Raw genomic sequence first — 19,107 nt, 5'->3', positions numbered from 1 at the left:
GGGTCATGTTGGTAAAGAAGTATGCAAAATATTTAAGAAATTTGTCAAGGGACATAGGAAATATTTGGGGTAGTACGCAAACTTAAACATTTGCACGCTTACGCTTACGGGAAGCCGATCCCGGGTTGAGTAGGATAGCTCCACTATATATATTTCATATACAATAGACAAGCTAAAAATTAATGTCTTCTAGTGCATCTGGGGCATCACCAGCCTTACCAGCTGTTTCACAAGAAAGAGAGCAATCCTTTGTCACAACTTCCATAAACTTGTCCGCGTTGAAGTTTTACAAGAATGGTTGAATATGAGCACCAAATATTTTCTCTCCCAAGTACCTTGGTATGTTTTGCTGGTTGTGTGCATGTTGCAATGTTGGTGGAACTCTGGTTGAGCCAAGTTCTGGACCACTGTGACCGTCATATCTTCTAATGGTGAATCATTGGCATCATCTCCTGCATCACAAAATCGAAAGCTTAATCACAACATCAATCTACATAACTGTCCAGTGTCCATCTAATTATTGTATTCAGGAAATGATTCATAAGACATGCTTGCCAAGAATTGTATGTTAAGAACTCATTTTGATGAAATAAAGAGTGTTTGGAGGTTAATTCTTATTTTCAAAAACCCTAATTGAAGGGCAAGTCATCATTTTGATAAAATGCATTGTGTATCAAGTCCTCACTTTTAAGATAAATCAATTGTATGTCAAGTCCTCACTTTTATAATAAAATAAGTTTTGTGTAAAGTCCTCATTTTGATTGATAAGAATTTTTTTGAGAAAGTTCTTATTTTAAAAAACTGGAGTCATCATTTTGATAAAATGAAGTGTGTATCAAGTCCTCACTTTTATGATAAATCAATTGTATGTCAAGTCCTCACTTTTATAATAAAATAAGTTTTGTGTAAAGTCCTCATTTTGATTGCAAATAATTTTTTTGAGAAAGTTCTTATTTTCAAAAAACCTAATTGAAGGGCAAGTCATTATTTTGATAAAAAGAAGTGTGCATTAAGTCCTCACTTTTATGATAAATCAATATGTGTGTCAAGTCCTTACTTTTATAATAAAATAAGTTTTGTGTAAAGTCCTCATTTTGATTGCAAATACTTTTTTTTTAAAAAGATCTTATTTTGAAAAAACTAATTAAAGGGGAAATCATCATTTTGATAAAATGAAGTGTGCATTAAGTCCTCACTTTTATGATAAATCAATCTGTGTGTCAAGTCCTCACTTTTATAATACAATAAGTTCTGTGTAAAGTCCTCATTTTGATTGATTAGAATGTTTTTGAGAAAAATCTTATTTAACAAAAAAAAAACTACATTGTAATTGAAGGAAAAGTATTATTTTGATCAAATGAATTGTGTATCAAGTTCTCACATTTATTTGAGAAAATTATTATTTTCCAAAAAAAAAAATTGTAGGACAAGTCTTTATTTTCATCAAATGAATTGTGTGTCTTAAGTCCTCACTTTAAATTATATAAAGATTTTTGGGGAAAATTCTTATTTGCAAACAACTAATTTAGGGCAAGTCTTCATTTTGATAAATAAATTTTATATGAAGTCCTTACTTTTATAATATAAACAACAAGAAAATTCGTTTAATTGATATCCCCCACCAAATAAATTTTGTTTATTGATGGGTGAATAACTTAATTAAAGCTTATTTGTAGGGTTGTGCCTTTTCTTACTTTTTTGTAGTTACATCATACAAAAAAACAAAGGGCAATATCTCTTATTTAAAAAAGTGTAGGGGTATGGTTCTTGTGCATGGAGCTTCTCCTTATTAATATCTATACGCCCATGAAGTTTCATGTTGAAAACTTGTATCATATCTGAGATATAGCCCTGAAAAGTTACATCATACAAAAACAACAAATGGCAATAACTCTCATTTAAGAAAGTAAAGGGTTATGGTTCTTGTGCATGGAGCTTCTCCTTATTAATATCTATACGCCCATGAAGTTTCATGTTGAAATCTTGTATCGTGTCTGAGATATAGCCCTGAAAAGTTACATCATACAAAAACAACAAAGAGCAATAACCCTTATTTAAGAAAGTGTAGGGTTATGGTTCTTCTACACGGCACTTCTCCTCATTGATATCTATAAATTCATTAAGTTTCATGATGCAAATTCTTATAATTATAGTTTCTGAGATATAGACCTGAAAAGTTTGTGATGGACGGACTAACAGATGACAGACTGACAGACTGACGGACAACACCAAAACTATATCCCTCCGCCTTTGGCGGGGGATAAAAATGTGTCAAGTCCTTGTTTACTTGACTTTGTGTTATTCTGTGATACATATATAAATTGCATTAAACGTAACAAGAAAACATTGCTTCTAAACAAACATTAATTTAACTAAACAATTAATACTGTGTGTCAGAACTGTGTTATCTAAAGATAATTGTTATTATTGCTGTTAATTGAGTACTTTATGAAAATAAACACTAAAATAATCAACACTTTGTGAGTTGCTTTTGCGCGTCTTCCGAACTATGAACTGCGTCTCAAACACCAATCATCCACTGTGGCATAATGTATGTTCTATTATTTGTGTGACGCACATATTGACATTTTCTAAACTGTATTATATAAAATTTCATTAAATATAAATAATGGTTTTGCTATACATGTATTGCAAAATGTCAAATGTTTGTTGTAGACTTAATTAGACTAATACCAATTGAAGTCTGTGTTGTTTTCACACATTTAAAAATTATCAATTTTACAGATTTTTGAAATAAAGTAGCTATTTAACGTAACAAGCGGGCCATGATGGCCCTTAAGAGCTCATATGAGTTCACGGACACAAATTTACCTGATAGAAGGCATGAACTTAGTAAAAGAAAAAAATTTGATAGACCTAAAAAAAAAAGACGTGTTCATAAGGCACAGTTGCCCCCACATTCCACTTTTGTCGCAAAACTACGCTTATGTCAAACACAACCTGTTAATAGCCATATTTTACTATTGACCTGTAAGTGCGACTTTGACCTTGGAGTTCAGCATTCTCATGTTAGCCATTTGTAAGCATTAAATTTTGGAAGTCCCAGGCATAAAATTGCACTTCAATGCTAAGAGTATAATTAAACCATTACAATGTATCACATTATAATAAATATTAATTTTTAATTTAATGTGTTTTGAACAAATGTAAGTGGGTCATTCAAAAGTTGTTGTCTGGTAACCTTTTGTTGATTTAGTTATTCCAGGGTATAATCTACATGTGCGTCTCGCGTCTATGACGCACAAATTAATATCGAAACTAGAAATGGCGCGGCAGAGGCCGACGCGTATCCCCACGCCGAATGTTTGACCTAGGTGTGCCCCAGGGTTGGTAATGGGGCCATGCATAGCTGAGATTGACCGTATTGTCATAAGAGAAGTTCATCATCAATTAAAAGTGAATTGGTGTAGAAATGAAGAAGTTATAGTAAAAGGCAATTTTGGGTGGATCTGACATATGTGGGCAGGGCGCCCCAGGGTTGGTAATTGTGCCATGCAAAGTTGAGATTGACCGTATTGTCAATAGAGAAGTTCAGTATCAATTTGAAGTGAATCGGTGTAGAAATGAAGAAATTATAGTAAAAGGCAATTTCGGGCGGGTGTGGTCTTTGTGGGCGGGGCCCCAGGGTTGGTAATGGGGCCATGCATAGTTGAGATTGACCGTATTGTCATAAGAGAGGTTCAGTATCAATTTGAAGTGAATCGGTGTAGAAATGAAGAAATTATAGTAAAAGGCAATTTTGGGTGGGTGTGGTCTATGTGGGCGGGGCGCCCCAGGGTTGGTAATGGGGCCATGCATAGTTGAGATTGACTGTATTGTCATAAGAGAAGTTCAATATCAATTTGAAGTGAATCGGTGTAGAAATGAAGAAATTATAGTAAAGGCAATTTTGGGTGGGTGTGGTCTATGTGGGCGGGGCCCCAGGGTTGGTTATGGGGCCATGCATAGTTGAGATTGACCCTAATGTCATAAGAGAAGTTCAGTATCAATTTGAAGTGAATCCGTGTAGAAATGAAAAAATTATAGTAAATGGGAATTTTTTGGTGGGTGTGGCCTATGTGGGCGGGCGCCCCAGGGTTGGGATTGGGGCCATGCATAGTTGAGATTGACCCTAATGTCATAACAAAAGTTCAGTATCAATTTGAAGTGAATCCGTGTAGAAATGAAAAAAATTATAGTAAATGGAAATTTTTGATGGGTGTGGCCTATGTGGGCGGGGGGCCCCAGGGTTGGGAATGGGGCCATGCATGGTTGAGATTGACCGTATTGTCATAAGAGAGGTCCAGTATCAATTTGAAGTGAATCGGTGTAGAAATAAAGAAGTAAATGTAAAATAACCTAAAAAAATGAGTGATAATTTCTGACGCGGCCCCACCCCAACCGCTATAACTTTTGACCCAGGGGTCAGATCAAAATTCCAAATAGTGCAGGGTCGCACATATGCTCATAGCTACCATGTGTGTAAGTTTCAAGGTTCTAGTGCTTTTAGTGTAGGAGGAGATAGTGGCCAGGACGGACGGACGGACGGACGGACAGACGGACGGACGGACGGCGGAGATAACCACAATATCCCCACCTTTTTTTCAAAAAGCGTGGGGATAATAAGACGCATCGTTTTGAAATATGTGCGTCCACTCGGACGCATTGCTGAACTGTATCCATTACCGCATACGCGAATCACGATAAGCACAAACCATCTTGTGTATGAGTCAAAAGTGTAGCAATGAACGCTGAGTTAAATTAACCGAATGAGGCTTGAAGACTCCAGCAAGTCTTTTGATTGGCTCTAGTCGAGCCGCTGATGTATAATACAAACTAATTAGAATCTACCTTTTAAATAGAATGTGTTATGATATTTTCTCGAATCCCCGGATGAAAACCTGATTGAACTTTGTGTAACTTAGTCATATATAATACAGAAAAAATGCCTCCGAAACAAGGTGTTGAAGCTTAATCCAAAACAAACAAATCTGGCAATACCTTATATTTCTGAAAGTTTTATTGAAGTAAAAAAATTGAAAATTGCCTTTTACAAAAAATGTCACGCAAAACCAGTACACTTGGGGCAATTTTAAGGATATTGTTCAATATATTTTGTTAATGAAGCAAGTTATTGAGAAGAATTTTCACATTTAAGTTAATCACATGGAAACACTTCTGTAAGATAGAAAAAGAACTCAAACATGCTTAATGGTATGAAAATAAATGCATGTTTTATTTAGGCTTCATTATTTTTTAAATCACCCATAGGATATGATGCGGCATTTGTCTTTACGGAATATAAAAAATATCAATCATTTTTACCCGGAACTTGGCGCTGTAATAAATTTGCTATTCTGTGTGTTCTTTTACCAAGTTTGATTAGGAATTTTTGAAAACGCGCAATGGAGATTTTCTTTCACCATTAAAAATAATAGTTCACGGATTCAAACCATAATACCTGATTAATATGTTGCTACAGTGGATTCCTGTTCTTAGCATACCATGTCAGCAAAAATTATGCTAATAACAGGAATATGCTATTAACAGGAACACACATTTTAGCATAAATATAGCAACTGGGGGCATACAATAAGTCAAATCTGTTAATAATTGATCGTCAAAGTGAAATGTAAATGCAACATTGTATATGATTGATGTTTAAGATAACTATTTAACAAATGGAATTGTATTCTAAGGTATTTGCATTTGCATTTGAGCATTTTTTAGCAGATTTAAAGCATATTTTCTTGGCATTCTGAGAATGTTCTATATGCTATGAATACTTTAAGTGAATTCTGAATATTGGGGTTAAAAATTATGCTATTAATAGAAGAAAAATACATTAAAATATAAGAATTAATCTGTGCTTGGACATTCTATATGCTAATAACATAAATATGCTATTATCAGGTATGCTAATAAGTAGAATCCAAAAATTATCCTTCAGTCTGACAGAATTTCCTAGCCTGTCAGACCAAACATCTGACAGATTTTTTTACATTTAGCGGTGTCTGACTTGGCTTCTCACTTTTGAGTTCATGATGCTTAATGTTTTAGATTCAACACTAGTTTCTTCAACCTCACGACACCAGAGCTCCTTTGATGCAAATATACTTAAGTGGTATTAAAGGGATCTTTTCACGCTTTGGAAAATTGACAAAATTGAAAAAAGTTGTTTCAGATTCGTAAGTTTTCGTTTTAGTTATGATATTTGTGAGGAAACAGTAATACTGAACATTAACCATGCTCTAATATAGCCATTATATGCATCTTTTGACGATTTTAAAACCTAAAAATTATAAAGCGTTGCAACGCGAAACGATTGAATAATTTGGAGAGTTCTGTTTTTGTCGTTAAATTTTGTGAAACTACGAAGATTGCTTATATAACGTATAAAATACGTCACTAATGTGTACTCGGCGGAATAGCTCAGTAGGCTAAAGCGTTTTTACTTCAGGACTCTGGCAGGACTCCAGGGGTCACTGGTTCGAAACCTGCTCCGGGCAAAGTTCTTTTCCTTTTTTTAATTTTTTCCTTGATTTTTTACTGGAGCTTTTACGATCCAATGTTTACATTTACCAATATAAAGCATTTAATGAATAAGTTAAAAAAATGCCAAAATCTGTGAAAAGGCCCCTTTAAGGGATATATTTTTTTCCCTGCAAATTGCGTTTAGTTCCTCACATCTGGTTAAAAATAAACCTGTTACCCTCCGATTGACTGTCAATTTATACAGCAAACTCCAATACATATTCCTGTTTGTATTCTTGTATGAAAATGTCCACAACATATGGGCGTAGTTATATGGGGACTGAATATTCAAATACATGTAGGTTAAGAAGTACAGTAAATGACATGACAAAATGCTGTTAGGACATATCATCATCCTTAATTCTAAACCAGCTATACATGACATTATTCTTAAGAGGGGCATTTCAGAATAAAGATAAAAAGATACAAACGATTCGCAATGGAAAAATTATTTCCTGCAAATATTTTTTATCGAAATTATTTCCGTCAAGACATGTTGTACAATAGCATGCCATGGTTAAAATGAGTGTGTAAAACAATGCCTAAACTCTTTCTGCAAAGTTTGGAAAGTCTGCTTTAGGGACATTTAAATGGAAGGACAGATGAAAGGTAACTCATTATAGTGCCACCAATGTTATTATTATGCAATATTTTCGCAGTTCAGAGCTGAAAATAACATCCCAGAACTTAATTATCCACTGCCAAGTTATTCAATAAATAGTAAATTGTAAACATTTCAATTATGAAAAATTAAACAACTTGTAATTCAGACACAACTCACATTTTACCTGTTGTTAGCTTTGAACAAGCTAATTGGCCTCGGTGAAAAATAATTTACATTGAAATTGAGAAAAGTCCTCGAGAACTCAGTGCCCCAGATAATTATTTGGGAAATAGGGTTTTCAACCATTGATTTTGAAAAATAGGGTGATTTCATTCTTCATATACAGTGAAATGAGTAATAAAAATGCATACTTTAAAATAATTGCTGATTTACTTCCGTTGACGCTGCACACTTGTATTGATTCAATAGAACTGTAAACTATCATCATAAATTTTAATAAACTGATGTTTCCTAATATCTTTAATCCTTTAAACTGTCCATGATATAAACTTTAAAAAATGTCGACAATTTCTAACCAATGACATGCCTTTTTATACTTTTGACAGGTTTGTTAAGTCACAGACTTTCCATCATGTTTTTTGGATGTCAACTCAACTGCTGTATACACAGTTTCTAACAAAATCGATAACACGAATGATTCGGCACTTATTGGCTCTTTCTTTCTTGATTCAAAAAAGTTTGTGATCGGCTGATATTTTGGCGCAACATTCTCGGACGTTTTTCGACCTCTCTTAGCTATTTTTATTTCGCATTGTAATAGAAACTGAAAGTACAGACGCATTACAAATACATGCACAATGGGCGACGAATTAGGTCAGATTGAAAACGCATAGCGTTTGAATAACTATGACCGTTTGCTGAGCTTGCTGAATGTAAGCGTCACCGCGCTACGATAATAATTCCAAAGAGAAAATACCTAAAATGAGAAAATCATTTTTAATCGAAGTTTTGTATCGTTAATTTGACGAATTTGCGTAAAAGTCAAATTGGTTGCGTTTTCAATACTCATGATATTGTATTTCTTTGCATTTTTAAACATTTTAATAGGGTGAAAGACGCAGATACAGAGCTTATCTGGGGCACTGAGAACTGGATAACAGACATGATATTTTGGATAATTGTAAAAGTTATCCTCGAGTGCCCAATTTCGACGCATACAAGCAGTTTGTTGAAGTTTTGTTGCTCAATATAGGGATTTATGTAATTAATTTTGTTATTTCATTACACATGTACCTTTTATTTACACATTTTAAATTCAATTGATTGTGTTATCAACAAAAATTCGTTGAAAAACGAAATGACCCAAGTCTATGTAACGGCGGCCATATCTGTTGAGAGTGCCCTAAAACGACGCATCTGATTGGTTACATGATTTCAATGTAAATATCACTCCTGTGGAGACTGAATGAATAAAATATTAACTCATGGTTGTTGTACTCAAATTTGTAATTGCTGTAAAAGTAATATGAAACTGAAATTAATTAAATCAAATAAGCTTTTTAATTGTGTGATGCCATACTGTCTGGCAGTGGTTTTGTGTGAGCAACCCTGTCATAAGCTGTGTTTATGGAAGATATGTGAATATAACCTGTACTTCTTTTGTGGAACCCGCACTTATAATTAATTAAATGAAAATTAGTAATAAACATAATATGCAATAACCAACATAAACACTTGCTACATATAGTTAAAAAGGGACAAAATTGTCACAAAACCAGGTTTTCATTGTGAAAAAAAAATCTGATAAAGGGAGAAAACTCAAACTGAACTTTTGAAATGACCAAAAAAAATTAACCCCCTTTGTAAGTTTTTTTTTTTTTAAATCTATTTTTAGTCGTGGCGACCTTGACATTGGAGATATTGACGTGATTCTTTCGTGGGACACACCGTCCCATGATGGTGAACAAATGTGCCAAATGATTTTAAAATCTCACAATGAATGACACAGTTATGGCCAGGACAAGCTCATTTATGGCCATTTTTGACCTTTGAACTCAAAGTGTGACCTTGACCTTGGAGATATCGACGTAATTATTTCGCGCGACACACCGTCCGTTGATGGTGAACAAATGTGCCAAATGATTTTAAAATCTGACGATGAACGACATAGTTATGGCTCGGACAAGCTCATTTATGGCCATTTTTGACCTTTGAACTCAAAGTGTGACCTTGACCTTGGAGATATCGACATAATTATTTCGCGCGACACACCGTCCAATGATGGTGAACAAATGTGCCAAATGATTTTAAAATCTGACAATGAACGACATAGTTATGGCCCGGACAAGCTTATTCCGCCCGCCAGCCAGCCAGCCCGCCCGCATTCGCCAATCTAATAACCAGTTTTTTCCTTCGGAAAACCTGGTTAAAAATGTATTACAGCATAACCAAAAACATATCCGGACTTCAAATCAAAGTTTACGCGTACACCTTTTTCATAGTGAAAATAAATCTATTTATACGACGTTTTGTCAAATGGCAGTCACGTGACTTATGAATGAAATAGTGAACTTTTGCAGAGGAAACCGATGCATTATTCCACGGTCTTATTAACAAAGACAATTGGGTGTAAAGTGTTCAAAAGTTTTGCATTAAGTAAAATACATAAAAATCCATCAATTGCAAACCGATCAACCATATCTTACCTTTTAACCAGCTATTTTCCACATAACAAACAATAACTATAGTAAATTGTGCGTAGAGTACCATGTGCTATTGTATGACGTCAACGGATGTAGCTTATGTATCAAACGGAGTCAAAACAAAAAATGCGTTGAATTAGGACAGCGTCGATTCGGGTCACTCAACGATAGGACATGTATGGGGAGAACGAGAAACGTAAACAATGTTAACCAGAAAGGCACAATCACAGGCAATCGGCACCTGTGACGGAAGCAATTATTAAGAATCATTAAAAAAAATAAATCGATAGAAACAGAGGACCTACACTTGCGCACCCATTGAGCAATTCTTATCAGTCATCGTCGTGATTTTCGCAAAAGTTTTAACAGCCGTTAGACATTTATGATCGATTTTCTTATTAAGCGAATGGCAACAATTTTTTGATCGACTAGTTTGCAGCCAAAATATCAGGCACTTACCGCGTGTCAATGTTAAACTTTAAACAGGTCGTCACATAAACTTGCAGAAGATGTGAAAAAGGCACCATCATGGCAGCAGCCATTTTTTCCAAACAAACCAGTTTCGCACCAAAAGGCAAATATAACAAGAGTTCTGATTGGCTAATGCCATAATCTAAAAATAAATGCTGGTCGAGCAGGATTTTTCTGCACGAGCAGAAAAATGCTGGTCGAGCAGTAAATTTGCTGCTCGAGCAGCATTTCGCTGGTCGAGCAGCATTTAAATGCTGCTCGAGCAGCATTTTTTTCTGCTCGAGCAGAAGTTAAAGTTTCGACCCCATTGGTATCCCATAGAGGCAGGGATGCCACATCTAGTTGTTTCATGTTCCATATTAGGTCTATAATGGGGTGCAAAATCAACGGGGTTTTAAGGCGCTTAAACACGGGCTGGACAGAATGTAAACACACCATTAAGAACTTTATTTTTGCCAATATCTCAAGATATTGCAATACATTTGCAAAAATATTTAGTGCATAAAAGACAGTTGTTCTTGCAGTTTGTGCCGATATCTTAAAGGGAGATTATACGATTTTGTCAAATATTTATGAATTTTTATTAAATGTGTAAAAACTTATTATAAATATATTTCAATAAACATTAAAATAAAAGTTAAGAAGAACATGTGTCGCAAAATGCGAAATTAGCCAGATATTTAATTATGAAATCGAAAATGTCTGTAGAGTCGAATTCGCGATAATGTTAATCATGCATGTACGATGTGAATCTAAATTTAGTTTTACGGATCATTTTAATTTCCTGCAACGATATCTTTTCATACGACACACGAACACTAACTTCGATGAAATATCTTCGTCACAATCGGCTCGGGGCGCTAATTTGTCTTTGCTGCATTTTATGAAATTCGTCTTCAATGTATAATTTTTCTTGTCTATTTTGTGTTATTGTTACATATTTTTATCAATAGCTATATTATAATTTAACACATATAAAAATCGTATAATCTCGCTTTAAGGTTTAACAATGAATCATTGAATACGTCTGACATTGGTCACAAAATGTCAAGTTGCGTGAAGCATAACCGTATACATGTATGCAGTTAAAATAGAATTTTTGAAAAAGAACGCATGCTTATTAAATAAAATACTTTTGATGTTTTTCATATTGCCATGAGCAGCATAAACATCTGTCTTTTATGCACTAATAGAAATTCTTTAGAAAAAGTGTTTTCAAACGTTATTTGAAAAAGAGATTGCCAAGCAATATGGTCCCCTACCGGTGAAACTCCACCATTGTCAGTATTATATATATATATATATATATATATATATATATATATATATATATATATATATATATATATATATATATATATATATATATATATATATTTGTTGCCATAGCAACCAGAATTCTTGACGTAGGAACAAAATGAAATGACGTGCATAATCCCCATGTTGCCATCTATCCATGTTTCAAGTTTCATGAAAAATAAGAAGAACATTTAAAGTTATCGCAGGATCCAGAAAAGTGTGACAGAATGACAGACTCACGGACACACAGAGCGCAAACCATAAGTCCACTCCGGTTTCACCGGTAGGGGACAAAAAAGCATCCCTCATTGGTGTGTTTACATCCATTAACGTGTAATTGGGAACCCAACGTGATCCTGCACCCTGATTAAGTGATAGAAGATGAAATTCACACGAAAATGTAACTTAAAAAATGTTGAAACCGATTTTTGTATGTTTTATTTTTTGCTTCAGTTAAATTATTTCCTTGCATATTTAGTAATTTGCCCCATGCAAAACATCTATTCCGAACATTTAATTTCAAACTACAGTTAAATAGGACACCGAACAAACATGTTTGTGTTTAGGTGTACGGCATACGCTTGCTAATACAAACGTTTTTTTTTTATTAATTGTCCTTTACTACAATTAAAAAAACGCTATGTTTGTAGAAGGGACATAGTTTGAATAGTTTTTAAAAATAAACTTTCTGTTTGTTTCTGTTAATAATTGTGAATAACAAATCTTTTGGAGGTAATATGCACATGAATGAAACCATGCGAGCATTTGCCCGACTTATTACATGTCTTATCATCAGAACAGAAATGTTGTTTGACCAAAAAACATAAAAATAATGTGGAAAGTGCCTTGATCATTTCTTGATAGTTTTGTTAATTTACATCTGACTATAATCCGTAATGCTGTGCTCAAGTTTGGGTCTACTATTTGCATCTTTCAAGATTTATTTAGTGGTTAAACATTAATGTTGTTGTCTGTATGCACATCAACGAGTGTCTTAAATATATAAACCGTATGTAGTCGCGCGCGTGTGTGTGTCGAAGTTTATGAGGTTGCAAACAGGTTGAAACTATGCATAGATAAATTAATATGCAGCGATCAAACTGGATTTATCAATGGTAGGTTCATATGAAAGAACACCAGACTCATTTATTTTACGACTGCAACGATAAAAACAACACATTACTCCATTTAACTAGTTTAATGACCCGATTCCAAAATAGTTTTCCTCCCAACAGACATCACACAAAATGTTATAGAATGCACAAAGCATTCACTAACAGATCTCTTTAATATATTATACGAGTAAAAAGTGGGATATAAAAGGCCGCAGCAAAAAAACAGCCGGTGGTAACAACGAGCCCCGAAAGATCGCCTAGTCACTCGTGGAAACCAGTTACTTTGAAAATATGCCTACCGGAGGTGGATGAGCACACGTTAAAATTACAAAACGTGAAGTAACACCGGTATAGTAGCAACACCGCGTACCCAAAATAAATAATGCTATTGCTCATCAAGCGACCAAACTAGGAAGAACCATATACTTTGCTGGGCTAAACCTAGTTCTACCAATCGCTTGACCATTGGATCACACTTTTACATAGTAATCGCTATGACACTTTTAATGACACACTAATACTTTTACTTGATCACTACACTTGTGATCACACTTTTTTCGCACTTGCGAAAATACTTTGTACCTTTTACATACTGAATCGGACATTGATCACTACACTTGTGATCACACTTTTGCGCACTTGCGATAACACTTACTTGATCACTACACTTGTGATCTTTTAATCTTTTACTTAATCGGACATTGATCACTACACTTGTGATCACACTTTTGCGCACTTGCGATAACACTTACTTGATCACTACACTTGTGATCTTTTACATACTTAATCGGACATTGATCACTACACTTGTGATCACACTTTTTGCGCACTTGCGATAACACTTACTTGATCACTACACTTGTGATCCAATACTTTTACTTGTACCTTTTACATACTTAATCGGACATTGATCACTACACTTGTGATCACACTTTTTCGCACTTGCGATAATATACTTAATCGGACATTGATCACTACACTAGTGATCACACTTTTTCGCACTTGCGATAATACTTTTACTTGATCACTACACTTGTGATCACACTTTTATCGCCACACTTGCGATAATATTACTTGTACCTTTTTACATACTTAATCGGACATTAAAATATACCTTATCGCTCAACCAGCGATTTGACACCTAAACGTTTTTTACCCTACGGTTTTGCTACTATTTTTTATTTTTGTTAAGCTTAAACTTTAATAACTTGGAATTACCCGAAAGGACAAGGATGATAAACTACGTAAGTAGTCACAGAGTCCATTCAGATAAATGTATAAATGCGCATGCCCATCCGACCCCCGGCAAACAGAATTTTCCGCCACAATAAATTTCACAAATTTATCCCCCACAAATTCTGGATTAGCCCTTTAACAGAACTTTAAGATGACGTCGCAAATGCAATCCAAATACAATTCGAGTCCAACATCCGACAGATGAACACCATCGCTCCGAAAAAAAACCTGGCGTCGCGGAATCGATCGGCACTGACCCTATTTCGTGCTTGGTTAACTTTTTCGCGCGCAGCTGACCCCAGCGATTGACGCGCTTTAATACCGCGCTGATTTGTTTTATGTTTCCTGAGTGTGACCAGTATGGCGTGTTTATCCCCCGCGACCCTAACGTCGGCTATTTGCAACTGATTACTGCATGTTGCTGTTGCTACCAATTCACTGACTCGGAACAGACCGAAATATGCCAGAGTAAACATAGCATTGAATAGTGAGCGCTCGAAGTCAATAACACACCTTTGCTAATTGCGAGATAATAACCGTCAAGACCTTCCGAGTGATTGGTGCCCGCGTATCAACCGTTTGTCGCGAGCGAGAACAGCCCTCAAGCATTTTCTTCAATACAAAAATTTAACTTATATCGTACCAGCCCATATATTTATGAATATAACTCAATCCCGAAATGTAGCTCTTGATAGATTTAGGTGAAAGACCCTTTTCAAAACAATGGGCTACAAAGAAAACAACATGTTGTTGATCCGCGGGCCAGTTGTTGTTTAGACTATATGCAGATCGAAAATTGTTGAACACGCTGCAAGCCACGAATTTACTGACATACTATTGAACATGAACGCCTTTGCTGTATGTTCAAGACGTTCCACAGATGGCCCGGGAACGGTGTCGGAGCGGGTTCTGCTTCCGGTGCAAGCTCTCGAAATTTGTTCATTTGAAACCGAGATAACGCATCGCACAATAAGTTCCGAGATCCTAGTACGTGACTGGCGCGAACGATAACATTTATTTCCAAGCATCTTAAAGTGAGAGTTCGAATAAGATCCATGACCATATCGGACTTGGAAGTCAACTTGTTCAATATATAAACAACCGCTTCATTGTCGCAATGGAACATAATCTTTTCATTTTTTAAATCCTCGCCCCAGAGAAACAGTGCAACTACGATTGGAAATAATTCGAGAACAGTTATGTCACTAGTTACGCCCTTTTGCCGCCATAAATCAGGCCAACGAGCGTTACACCAGTGACCTTTAAAATATATCCCAAAACCGAAACCAGACCCGCCAGCACTATCTGTAAACAATTCAGTGTCAAAATTGGATATCCAGTATCGGTCATGGAAAACCGACACGCCGTTGTAATCGTGCAGCAAAAATGTCAACCACAGTTCGAGGTCTTGCCTAACAGCACGTGTTATACGTATAAGGTGGAATGCTTTTGTTATGCCACAGGTGGTGTTAATTAATCTCCTGCAAAACGGGCGGCCGACTGGGATTGCCCTGCACACGAAGTTAAGAGACCCTATTAACGATTGCATTTGCTTTAGCTTAATTTTTTGTTTCTGCACGATGGAGTGAATCTTTTCCTGCAACTCAACGATTTTTATTTTAGGAATGCGGACTACTAGTTCCGCCGAATCTAATTCTAAGCCTAAGAACACGATTATTTCCGTGGGCCCTTCTGTTTTCTCCGTGGCTAACGGCACGTTTAGCTCGTGCATGCAATTGATAAACGAATCCATCACCTTGCGGAAACCTAGCTCAGATTTATCGCCACCCAGAAAATCGTCTAAATAGTGTATAAGCTTGCCCGATGACATTTTACTCTTAACGCAGAATTCAAGGTATGAGGAAAACTGTTCAAATGTTTTGCAACTGACTGAAGCTCCGAATGGTAATGCTTTTTCCACATAAAACATGCCATTAAACTGTATGCCCAGTATTTCGAAATCTTCTCGCCGAACTGGGAGTAGGCGAAATGCATTTTTAAGATCCATTTTGAAAAGTTTACAGTGTCGCCCTAAATCTTGAACCATGTGAACCGCTTCATCGAAATTTGTGTACTGAGCGGATGAGTATTTTTTATCAATGAAGTCATTAACCGAGTTACCCTATGGAAAAGAAAGGTGATGAATCATCCTAAATTCACCTGTTGTCTTTTTTGGCACCAGGTCAACTGGGGAAACCATGAAATAAGAAAAAGGTTGTTCGCTGAAAGGCCCAGCCAACCTCCCCGCCAAAATCTCCTTATTTATCTTATCTTGAATTATGTCCGCATTTGCGATTGCAGACTTTAAGTTTTTACTTAATCTACTTACTCAGGGTCCGTTATAATGCATTGAAAACCCATTTGTAAAACCATTTAAATGGTCATTTCGATCTGTAGAGTTATACGATGTTAAATATTCACGTAATATTTTGATATTCACCGGCGATGGTGCGAGATTAAGTAGGTCATGATTACAGGGAAAATTAGCGTTCGATTTAGAACCTATTTGTGGTGCCACGGTTGTTCCCGCGCCATTGGGGCCGTGGTCGAAATCGATGAAATCCCCGTCCACTTTGAAAACGAGACGCCCCCGCGACGCTGATAAGGCGGAGGCGCAAAGGACAGTTAATGACCGGATGTCAAGATCCGCATTCTGAACATGCGTGTGTAAACCGACAATTGGGCCACATACAGTGTCCCTCGTTAAAGTGGTGACACAAGTTATCAGCTGTTGGTGTCCCCTGTCGCTCAGGGGCCCGTGTTTGCACACATCGCCACCAAAGATCATTATTGATTGACGCCCAAGACGTATGGTGCAAGGCCTGGCGAAGACGAAACTGTTCATCATACTCTCGCCATGCAAATCCCCCCTGACGTGACGCACACTCGCGAATTGTAATGCAAAATCTCCTGCACTTTATCGGGTCGCGTGCTAAGGTAGATTGACGCATAAATCAAGAAAGCGTCCGATCACCGTTCGATGTTATAGATTTTATCCCTACACTCCTTAGGGCGCTGTTCAAGAGTGCCCTCTGCCGAAAGTTGCAAAACGCTGCCGTTACAATAAGCGGATAATGCGAAGGCACCTTTTAACAGTAAAGCCAAATTGACATATTCGCCTCTAGAAATTTGTTGTTTCAATGCGGCTGGCACGTGCGCAGCCAAGTCATCATTTGATAAGCGCGTTAATTCCTGACAACTTATCATGTTTTGACCCTGATTAATAGCCGAAGCAAGAGATTGAACTTGTGTATTTTCGATTACCGGGAAACTTTGAGTTAATTCCCCGCTAACACCGCACCCCTCAACGTTACGTGTATTAATAGGAGGAACGATTTTAGATGCCCTTATTATCTTCTCAAAGTCGATAAAGCCTCTACCTGGGTCCGGTTGTAAGAGCCGGGTATCGTCCTCTCTAACCTCTTCCACAGTTTCCGGTAATTTCCGCTTTGTTCCACGCGGCATTATTTCAGATGATACGAGATTTAATTTAAATTAAGTTTGTTGACGATCCGAACGAAAGCACAGGCAGTTTGCAAAAGGCGGAATGACGTAATATCACGTGGTACGGAAATGCGTAATTTCATTGTTTTAACGAACTCAACCGAAGCATTTCGTACATAACGTTACATCCGTAATCGTATCTATAGAAACCAGTAAACAACATTCGTTTCCGCGAAAATAAATATTATTAATTTATATTCAGAAATTAATAAGTCTTATGGCATACTAAATTTCACAGATGAGAATGATATTCCGAGTCTGCTGTTGCTTATTGATTTTGAGAAGGCATTCGACTCTTTGTCATGAGCATTTGTAAATCGGACTTTTTCATGGTTTAATTTTGGTCCGGACATAATAAAATGGTTTGATGTATTGTATAAAAACGGAATATCAGCGGTCACGCAATGTGGGGTTTTATCAGATTTCTTCCCTATTAAACGTTGATGCAGACAGAGTGATCCGCTCCGTTGATACATTTTCATACTTTGCGCTTAAATATTGTCTATTAAACTAAGGTCTAATACTAAAATTAAAGGAATCAAAATTAATGACATAGAATACAAACTGTCACAATTTGCCTTTGACACTTCTATTCTTCTGGATGGCTCTGCAGAATCACTTAATGAAACTTTAGATGTATTGTCACTCTTTTCACACTACTCAGGCTTAAAACTTAATTTCGACAAAACTAAAGAAGTCTGGATAGGTAAAAAAAGTTAAGCTCCGAAAGCATTAAAACTAGATGGAAATTAAATTGAAACCAACAAACATTTGATATGCTTAGCTTAAAATTTCACGTTGACCTTAAAAAATAATAGAACTTAATAACGTTGACAAAATAGTTAAAATAAAAGCCTTGCTCAAAAATTGGTCTTGAAGGATTTTAACACCAATAGGAACAATTCAAACTATTAAAACTTTAGCACTACCGACGTTAAATCATCTCTTTGTTTCTTTGCCAAATCCGCCACATGAATTGTTGGCAGATATCAATGAAATGGTTTTTTAAAACTATGTGTGGAACTGAAAACCACGAATTAGTAAGCAGATTTTGATAAAAGATTATAAAGAAGGAGGTTTAAAGATGATAGATTTGTTTTCCTTTGTCAGTTCTCTTAAGTGTGCATGGATCCATAGACTAGTCATTTGAAATGGTAAATGGATACATAATGTTTAATACTATGATTGATTTTCAAAATTTATACAACTGTGGCAGTTACCATCCTGAAAACTTAATTAACAGGATACATAATGAATTTTAGAAGGATACATTGAACTCATTTGTTGAATTTAGCAGAAAATAACCTTCTAAAAAATCAGCTTTTGGCTACAGAATCCACTTTTCTATAATCCAGAAATAACAATTGGTATTACGTGTTTTTTAGATCATGGTTTGACAAAGGCATCCATTTTGTTGGTGACTTGATACACAATGCTCAACTCTTAATTCAACTACAAATTTAATGACTTTTGCCAAGTTTACAACTTCAAATCAAATTATTTGCTTTTCCAAGGCATTATTAATTAAGTTACAAGAAACTGAGAGGCTCTACTGACAACTCCTTTATGAAGCCATTTATCCCGACAAGTCTACGGTCCATCTTTGTGAAAACAAAGGGTACAAAACCAGTGTATGATATTTTTACCAAAAATGAGTCTTCGCGAGCATGTTTAAATAAAT

The sequence above is a fragment of the Dreissena polymorpha genome, chromosome 13 (genome assembly GCF_020536995.1).
Source record: "Dreissena polymorpha isolate Duluth1 chromosome 13, UMN_Dpol_1.0, whole genome shotgun sequence".
Lineage (NCBI taxonomy): Eukaryota > Metazoa > Mollusca > Bivalvia > Myida > Dreissenidae > Dreissena > Dreissena polymorpha.
The sequence above is the reverse complement of the archived record's forward strand: the minus strand, read 5'-3'. Positions refer to the sequence as shown.